Consider the following 9,795-nt stretch of genomic DNA (forward strand, 5'->3'; position numbering starts at 1 on the left):
CAAAGGGGAAAGGCAAACACTCTCATTTAGTAACATTTTCTGAGGCCCCTTCTGAGCTAGACTCTGAGGTGAACAATGCTAGGGACACAACAGTGCCAAAGACAACCCCAGGCCCAGCCTCACAGGGTTCTTAGTCCAGGAGAGGTAGACAGACCCATCTTCAGACAGCGATAGTCCAGAATGGTCAGGCTGTGATGGGGAAAGCCCATGCAGATATCAGGCCAGAGGAGACACCTCTGTGATCAAGAGAGCTTCCCAAAGTATCCATAAGAATAACCAAGTGAGCATGGAGAAGAGCATTCAAAGGCAAGGGCATGTGCATAAACAGAATTGTGAAACAGACTGGAGAGTGTGGAGACAAGGATGGAGGATGGGCAGGGCCAGGTGATGCAGTTTTAGATGCCAGGCTACAGAGCATTGACCTGGTCCCAAGGTCCCTGGGGAGTCAGGAGCATTTCAAGCAGGGGAGAGACGGTCAGGTTTGGCTTTAAGAAGGTCCCCCTGGCTGCCTGTGGTGGGTGAACCAGAGTGGGGAGACAGGCCGGGAGCCCAGGGGAATCTGGAGTAGGAAAAGCCCCAGGGCTAGGCTGTGGGGGAGGGAGAGAGGGCAATCAGGAGACTGAGTGGGATGTGGGGTTAATAGGCTGGAAGGGAAGGAGCCTAGGCCTCTGGCTTGAAGTGGGGACAGTGGGGAAAATCCTGAGACAGGGATCAGGAGGGAAATGCAGTTTGGGGAGATACTGAGGCCACTGTAGGACCTAGTGGGTATGAAGGTCGCAAGAGGAGATGTCTAGGATATTGCGGGGCCCCAGGTCTGGGGAAAAGAGGAGAAGCTGAGGCAGAACAGAGAGATGAAACAGCCCCTGGTGGTGGGTGGGAAGTATTCGACCAAGACCACCAAGCACAGGGATAGGAAGGCCAGCTGCCTCAAACAAGCCCTGAAGTCCCAGGCTGGGGTGGGGCGGGGCAGGAAGGGTACTTTGGAGCAGATGACAGCTCCAAGGCAGAATCAGTGTCTGTTCTCTCTGGTCACCTCAGAGCCCTAGGGGGAGGGTGCCTCTCACTGGAGGGAGCCTATTGTGCAAACGCAAACGTGGCAGGAAGCATTGATGAACCTGCGCTTAGGATTCCCACCCAAATTGCCAGAGCTAGTGCTCCAGGATCACCTGGCAGACACATAGTGATCACTGTTGAAGCCCCATTACCCTGGTCTGGGCCTCAGAAACTTCTTAGAGCTTACTGGGTCCTCAGCTTTCCACCAGACCCTGCTCCTGCCCGGCTGACCCCACCCTCAGGCTGCCCTCTTCTTCCCCACTCCTCTACAGCCCCAGGCCCCACTCCTTTATCATAGCCTGGCTCCATTTCGCAGACCCTTGCCAAGCATGTCAAACGCGCCACCAGTAGGCCGAATGCGGCCCACCAGCCCCGAGTTTGACATGCCAGCGACCCTTTCTGCCATTGGTCCTTCCCCTAACCTGTAGACCCCACCCCAACACACTGACACTTCCCTAAACCGCTGCCTGCTCCCTCACCCCCAGACCCTCTCATAGCCCGCAGACCTTGAGCCCTCTCTCCTCCCTCAAGCCCCAGCCACTACACGCAGGCCAGGGCCCTTTCCCCAGCGCACAGAACCTACCTTCCAACCACCCTCTCCCCTTGGACCTACTCTCACAGCCCGTAGACCCCACTGCCTCTTAGGCCCCTCTTCCTCCAGCACATAGGTAATCTTCAGACCCTCTTGCCAAGCCCCCAGACTCCTTTTCCAGGTCCAGATCCTATCCCTGTAGGTCTGTACCCTCTCTCAGATTTCCTTAGATCCCCTTCGGCTCTCAGGCTCCCTTAGATCCCTGATCTTTATGATCTTACGGGTATGTAGCTCTCCCAGAACCTAACCCTTTCTCATTCAGATGCCTCCCTCCAAATCAGACCCCTGATTTTCTTCCTTTTCAGACCGCCCCTCCCTCCCCCCAGGACTCCCAGCCAGCTCTTTTTTTTCTTTACTTTTTAAAAAATATATTTTTATTGATTTCAGAGAGGAAGGGAGAGGAAGAGATAGAAACATCAATGATGAGAGAGAATCATTAATCAGCTGCCTCCTGCATACCCCTTACCGGGGATCAAGCCCACCACCCAGGCATGTGCACCACCAGGAATCAAACGAACTATGACCTCCTGGTTCATAAGTTGAGGCTCTACCACTGAGCCACACTGGCTGGGCCCAGCTCTGTCTTTATTGCCCCCTGAGGTCCCATTCATCTCTTCATCCCATCTTCATGAGACCCCCCCAGTTGATCCCTGCCTAGGCGCTGACTGAGTCCAGAGCCCACAGATGTCCTCCCTGAGTGAGCTCTCATTTCCACGTGGAGCTGAACTCCACCTAGGATCCAGAAACCCTGGTGGGCCTTCTGCATCATCTGGCTGTTGCTGGCAGTCCAGGCTGGGGCCTCTTCCAGCTCCTGAGATGTGAGGGTTTGGCTGCTGGAACTACCTGTGGAGGCAAAATCCAGGGGCAATATGGAGATTCAACTTTTGGCGAGTCAACAATTTTGTTCCAGACGCCTACTATGTACCCAGCTCTATTGTCTGTGCTGGGGACTTAGGGGAAAACATGATCTTTTGGGTCGATGTGAGTGAAATCTATTATGGGAATTTAAGAGAGTGATGAGGATAAGGTAGACACACTGGAAAGGATGGGCTTTTGGGTGGGGTGGTACTTGAGTCTCACAGTATAAGAGCCAATCATACAAAAAGCTGGAGGAAATGCATTTCAGAAAGGTGGAATGACCATTGCAAAGGGCCTGAAGTCAAAATAAACTGGGTATGTGTAAGTAGCAGCAGGGAGCAAGGGTACTCAAGGAGAGGACTGCAGCTGAAGAGGCAGCAGGAACAGACAGGAAAGAGCCTCAAAAGGAATATATGGATTTTGTTCTGTGTGTGATGGGACATCATAAGAGTCATGGGTAGAAATTAATATTACCCAGTTTGCAATTTCTGTTTTTCATTGATTTGTGTAATTTGATTGTGTATCTGACCACTTTGTGAACTTGCTTAATAGTTGTAATTGTTGATTCTGTTACTTTTTCTTATCTGCAGATGGTGGCGGTTTGGTCTCAGCCCGTCAATCTTTTTTGTTGTTGTTTTTTCAGAGAGGAAGGGTGAGGGAGAGAGATAGAAACATCAATGATGAGAAAGAATCACTGATTGGCTGCCTCTTGCATGCGCACACTGGATATCGAGCCTGCAACCCAGGCATGTGACCTCCTGATTCATAGGCAGACAATCAACCACTGAGCCACACCAGTCGGGCACCAGCCCTTCAATCTTTAAACTCTAATTTATTTATTTTGTCATAAGGTGTTGGTCAAAACTCCCTACCTTATTGTCAATAGGCAATTCTTTCTTTGTTCTTGATATTTAAGGGAATAAGTCTATGTTTCTGCGTTAAGTATCATGCTTGCTCTTGGCTTTTGGTTTATAAATTTTTATTAACTAAGGAAGTTCTTATCTATTCTTAGTTTTCTGAGGTGTTTTCCCCCTAATCACAAGTAGGCATTGAATTTTATCAATTGCCTTTTCTGTATTTACTGAAATAAGCATGATTTTAGTCCTTTAATCCATGAATGTGTTTTATTACATTGATTTATTTTCTTTTGTGGAATTATCCTTGCTTTCTGGGAATAAACTGATGGATTAGCTCTTTATTTAGGGGTTTTGTATATGTGATCATAAATAAAATTGATATGTAATTTTATTTTCTGGTTTAGGAAACTCTCATCTGGTTTTGGAATTAAGGTCATACTAGTGTCATAAAATGAATCTTGACCTCTTTTTTTTATTTTTCTGTTTTTGGAACAACGTGTGTAAGTATCTATATAAAAAATGAAATTATTATCATTATAATAATTATCTAGATCAAGAAATGCTTTGTGGTATATTGCCTCAGGCAAGGGAAATAAGAGGAAAAAATAAACAAATGGGAGTACATCAAGCTAAAAAGGTTTTGCACAGCAAAAGAAACAATCAACAAAATGAAAAGACAATCCACTGAATGAGAGAACATATTCGCTGATACATCTGATATGGGCTTAATATCCAAAATTTATAAAGAACTTATAAAACTCAACACCAAAAAACCCCCAAACAATCTAATTAAGAAATGGGCAAAGGATCTAAATAGACACTTCTCCAAAGAGTATATACAGATGGCCAATAGACAGAAGATGTTCAATGTCACTAGTCACCAGAGAAATGAAAATTAAAACCACAAGGAGATATCACTTCACACCTGTTAGAGTGGCAATCATCAATCAATCAACAAACAACAAAATGTTGGTGAGGACATGGAGAAAAGGAAACCCTTGTGCACTTTTGGTGGGAATGCAGACTGGTGCAGCCAGTATGGAAAACAGTATGGAGTTGCCTCAAAAAGTTAAAAATTGCCCTAACTGGTTTGGCTCAGTGGAGAGAGCGTCGGCCTGTGGACTGAAGGGTCCCAGGTTCGATTCCAGTCAAGGGCATGAGTAGGGGGTGTGCAGGAGGCAGCTGATGGATGTTTCTAACTTTCTATCCCTCTCCCTTCCTCTCTGTAAAAAATCAATAAAATATATTTTTTAAAAATGTAAAAATGGAACTGCCTTATGACCCAAGCAATTACACTTCTGGGAATATATCAAAACACTAGAATTAGAATTTCAAAACACTAATTCAAAAGAATATGCACCCCCGTGTTCATAACAGCATTTACAACAGCCAAGATATGGAAACAGCCCAAGTGCCCATGAATAGATGAGTGGATAAAAAAGCTGTGGTACATTTTTAGTACACAATAAAATACTAATCAACCATAAAAAACAAGGAAAACTTACCTTTTGCGACAGCATAGATGGACCTGGAGAATATTATCCTAAGTGAAATAAGCCAGTCAGAGGAAGATAAGTATATGATTTCACTTATATGTGGAATTTAATGAACAAAATAAACTAACAAAGTGGACACAAACAACAGCATGGTGATTGCCAGAGCATAGGGGAGTGAGGGGAGGTAAAAGAGGGTAAAGGGGGGATAAATGGGAGTGGAAGGAGACTTGACTTGGAGTAAATACGATATACAGATATATATTGTAGAATTGAATAGCTGAAACCTATATAATTTTATTTACCAATGTTACCCCAATAAATTCTATTTTTAAAAGGCATCTAAAAAAAAAGAAAAATGCTTTGTGTTTTAATATCCCTCTGCAGGGGTCATTCAAGACAAATGCAGAAAACCAGTTAGGATGCCATTGAAAAGATGGTGGGCTACTGAGACAAATAAGATGCAGTAAGTGTGATGTTCAGAGGTTCCTGAGGATCTCATTTGGAGAGATTCTGTGGCAGAGACTAAGCTGGGTTTGATCAAGTGCATGGTTCATTAGCCATGTCTGCCAAGGACTTAGAAGTTCAAGGACAAGTATGCCATGTGTGCTATTCCTGAGACATGGGATAGGGCCTTGAAAAGTGGAACTCAGAGATAATGGGTGCATAGAAATAGGGCTTGGGGTATGATGGGTGCAGAGATGAGGGCTTGGGAGGGGTGATCTAAGCAGGATGATAGGGGAGGGGATTAGCAAGAGCATAGAGCAGGGGTCCTCAAACTACGGACCGCGGGCCACATGTGGCCCACTGAAAACATTTATCCGGCTGCCGCTGCCTGTTGCTTAGCAGACGACTCCTCCCAGGCCCGCAGTGCGCATGTGTGGAATGTGCGCTGCACTCTCCGACTCCCCTCCTTCTCTCTGTCTCTGGACTCCTCCTCTCAGTCTCGGGTGTGATCGGACAAGTCACGAGCTTGCCTGTGCAGAGCCTGCTGCTGCCTGAGGGCTGAGGTAAGAACAAGTTAGGATTTATTTTTTTTTTTTTTAAGTTAGGAGGTCTATTTTTTTTTATTTTGAAATTAGTAGGGCCTTTTTTTTTTGAAGTTAGGAGAGCCTTTTTTTTTTTTTTTTGAAGTTTTGTTTTTTTACTTCAAAACAAGATATGTGCAGTGTGCATAGGAATTTGTTCATAGTTTTTTTTTTTAACTATAGTCCGGCCCTCCAACGGTCTGAGGGACAGTGAACTGGCCCCCTGTTTAAAAAGTTTGAGGACCCCTGGCATAGAGGTAGAGGTGCTGAGGAGGTTGCTACCTGGATTCTGCCTTACATGTAGTGTTCAAACTAAACGAGAGATTTCCTGATAAAATCCAGAGAGTTTGCTTTCCTTGAAGAATTGGCAAGGCCTGCACATACACTGAATTAGAGCTAGGTGGAGGCTGCTTGCCCTGCCCAGTGCATGAGGCTCATGTCCCCACAAACTCCACTGTCTCCCTGGCCTCTGGGTACCTTTGTGTGATTTTGACAGCTCTGTGATGGGGGATAGATGTCTGCATGGCAGGTAAATGTCATCCCTTGTTCCAACACTCTGGACTTAATGGTGAGCACTGGGTTGAGATGGATCCTGATGCAGAGTTCCCAGGGGCTGGAGGGTAGGGGTTCCAGGACATAGGAATGGAACCTGGGACCAAGGGTAACCCAGTCAGGGACTGGGAATTGTCAAAGGTGTTGCCTGGAGTGAGGGGCAGGGACAGTCCTGAGCTTCGCTGCCCCTCAGTTGTCTAGGTAGATGGTGAGAACTCTGCTTGGCAGACAGTGCTCTTCCTCTCAGTGCTGTTGGGCCACAGCTCTACCATGCAGCTCCTGCTGGCCCTTGGTGCCAACCCAAACCAATGAGTGGACAGGTGGTGATGCCCCCATACTCCCAGGGCCCTGAGTCAGGGCCCCAGAGAGCCAGGGCTCTCTTTCCCAGAGGACTCTCACTCCTTGATGGCCCTCCTGTCCCCAGTGACCCCTTTTATCCCCAGTGACCCCTCTTGACCTTTCAATTAACCCCTTCTTGTCCTCCAATGATTATTCCCATTCTCCTGGTGCCTCTCATGCTCATAGTGATCCTCTCATCCTCTCAAAGACCCCACTGTGTCCCCAAGCTATCCCTCCTGTCCTGATAGCCACCTTCTATGTTCACAGTGACTTTTTTCATCCCTCAGTGCTCCCATTCTGCCACCTCTTCTCTGGTCCCTTTTCTGATCCACTCATGTCCTCATTGTTCAGCTGCTGCCTCAATTGCAGCACACTTGTGCACACAGATGTCTTCTTCGGCTGCAGCCTGGTGGTATGGCATGTGCTGCAGGTGTGGGGTGACCTGCATCTGCATGAATAGCACTCCTTGGGACTGGGCAGAGAAGTTTGGTCCCAAGCAGAGCCAGGATGTTAGCAGTGGCCCAAGTGGACTGGGAGCATCAGGGCTAGCACCTTCACCGTATCTCACCCCACATGCCCCTCACCCAGGAGCTTGAGATATTACAGCCCTGTCATTCCCACGTATTAGCAGTAGCGCAGGGCGATGAGTTGGCATGCCCTGCATCACTGGGCCAATTGCAGACTGGCTCTGGACATAGCCTGTGTGGCTCCCTGTCCTTGCTGCGGCTGGTGCAGACAGGCAACTGTCCACACTGTGAAGCCACCACTCCCAGCTACCCAGGCTTACCTTCAGACTGCCCTTTACCCAGGGCACTAAGGCCAGAGCAGATCATGAAACCCCCCAAATCCAGCCTCGGGGTTCAGTCAGCAGGAGAGGTTGGCAGAGCAGGGAGCACCACTGTCCTCTTCATGCCTCATAGTCCCGAACCCTTCCCCAGCTGAGCGGCCTGTAGCCACTGGGGCTGGTAACAACTATAGCCCTCATGGGCCCCAAAGAGCAGCTGCCAGCCTAGGTGAGCCCTGTCACACTTATGAGAGCAGCTCACACACTAATCGTCAAGTGAGAGATAGCTCCTCCCACACCCCTGCCTGGCTGTCAAGAAGAAAGCTCCAAAGAGATTCCAGACCTCCTGTTCCCCTCACAAGGAAAGCTCTTTCATCTCAGATGTACACTCTCTCCCCTCCCCATCTCCAGCCTCCTATGGAGGGGCCATCCAATCAGAGCGTGGCAACTGAAGGCTCCTGGAACCCAGGCTGATATACTGTTGGCTGACCTTCAGCACTGCAGGTATGCCACCCCACCCTTCTCCCAGGTCAACCTAGTCTCCTGCCTGCCCTCCTGACTCAAATGTTTATAAACAAAAGACCAGGGAGTATGGCAATAGCCATGGTTACAGTCTTCACTTCTGGACCAGTACCTGGCATGAAGCCCTCCTACTGAAGTGACCCTCCTCCCACTGAATAGTGGGTACCCAGTTCTGTGTGTTGTATCTCATAGGCTGCAGAGAGGAGGTAGGTGTACCACAAACAGGGAACAAACTGGGTGCTGGCTCTCCTGTCCAGTTGCTGGTACAGATCAACAGCCTCTGGCACATGGTGATCTGTGCCCAGGGGTAGCCTCCACCCCATGCAGACTGGGCCTCTTTGTGAGTGGCCTGCTTTTCTCCTACCTAGCACCCTGCACCACCCGACCTGCTGCTGCTGATGGCACTGAGCCCTATGGCAGGCCTGTTGGGGCTGTACTTCCTCTTCGAGCCCATGTGGCTGGGCTCCCATGTGGCTCTGCACACGCAGGGACCAGGCAAGGGCAGTCTCGCACTAAGCCAAGCCTGCTGCCCAGCCACTGCTGCTGCAGGCAAAGAGGCTCTGTTGTTTCTGCAGGCCCACTGGCATGCCTGTGGCAGCCTCAGTTTGCATCTGTGCAGCTGGTGAGGCCAGGCCTGGCCAAAGTGGGCAGCCTGGAGCATGGGCGCCCACTACACCAGTGCTGGCTACAGCCCAAGTGAGTACATGTCTCACCTGCCTGCCCAGTGTTCTTGTCTAGTGGTCAGTAGCTTAGCAGGCCCTTCATTCTCCACAGGCCTCAGCAAGGTTACCTCTGGGGAGGCCCAGGCCCAAGACTACCCCACCTCCCGAACTGTACCCATGGCTGCCACTTGAGCTCATGTGCGGTGATATGCCTGTGGCCACCTCAGACCTCTACAGCTGCTCCACCCTGGCCCAGGAGGTCTTCACTGGTCAGTAAGTGACTCTACACACTGCACTATTGAGGTACCCGGCTGGTTTGGATCCTCCAATCATGCTTCCTCATAAGAGAGCTGGACTGGAAAAGAGGGCCTGAGGTAAAGGCTAACTGGAGGCAGTCTAGAGCCTGGCCTTGGAACCCTTGGTGCCAACCCCCTACCAGGCCTTGGTTCGGGCTGGGCTGGACCAAGAGCCTGCTGACTGGTGGGCAGCCTGCAGAATACCCGATACCTGCCATAGGAGGCCATGGCCTAGGTATAGGACAGGTTGGCAGGGGCGGGTAGTGGCCGGGGAACCTCCGTAGGGCTCATGTTCCCACATCCAGCCTCCTTTCAACAGGATTTGGCTCCTGGGGTGAGCTCTCTGGTGAATTGGACCACACTGTGCCCTGCACTCCAGGGTTCCCCACCAATTTAGAGAGCAAAGAAGGGTGGTGGCAAGTGCTGAGCACAGCTTGGCTGTACCCCCTAATTCCAACCAACTGGTTTATACCCCCAGTGACACTGTACTATGAGCTGGCTCCCAGAGGCAAGACTACGCTCAGGCCTGTGACATCCCAAGGCCCCTCACCATTCCAGGTAGGAGCCAGGGCAGGGATGTGGAGAATCAAGGGAGCTGTGGGGCACCTAGGCCACCCATGCCAGCTCTCTGATGGCCGTGGAGACTCCTAAGGTCACAGGCCACAGAAGAGCCCAGAGGGGCCCAGCCTAGGACTCTGGCAGCATCCCCAGTGCCTAGGCCACAGCCGCACAACCAGGGTCAGCCTGCACCACTGCCTG

Source organism: Myotis daubentonii, chromosome 15 (genome assembly GCF_963259705.1).
Source record: "Myotis daubentonii chromosome 15, mMyoDau2.1, whole genome shotgun sequence".
NCBI classification, from domain to species: Eukaryota; Metazoa; Chordata; class Mammalia; order Chiroptera; family Vespertilionidae; genus Myotis; species Myotis daubentonii.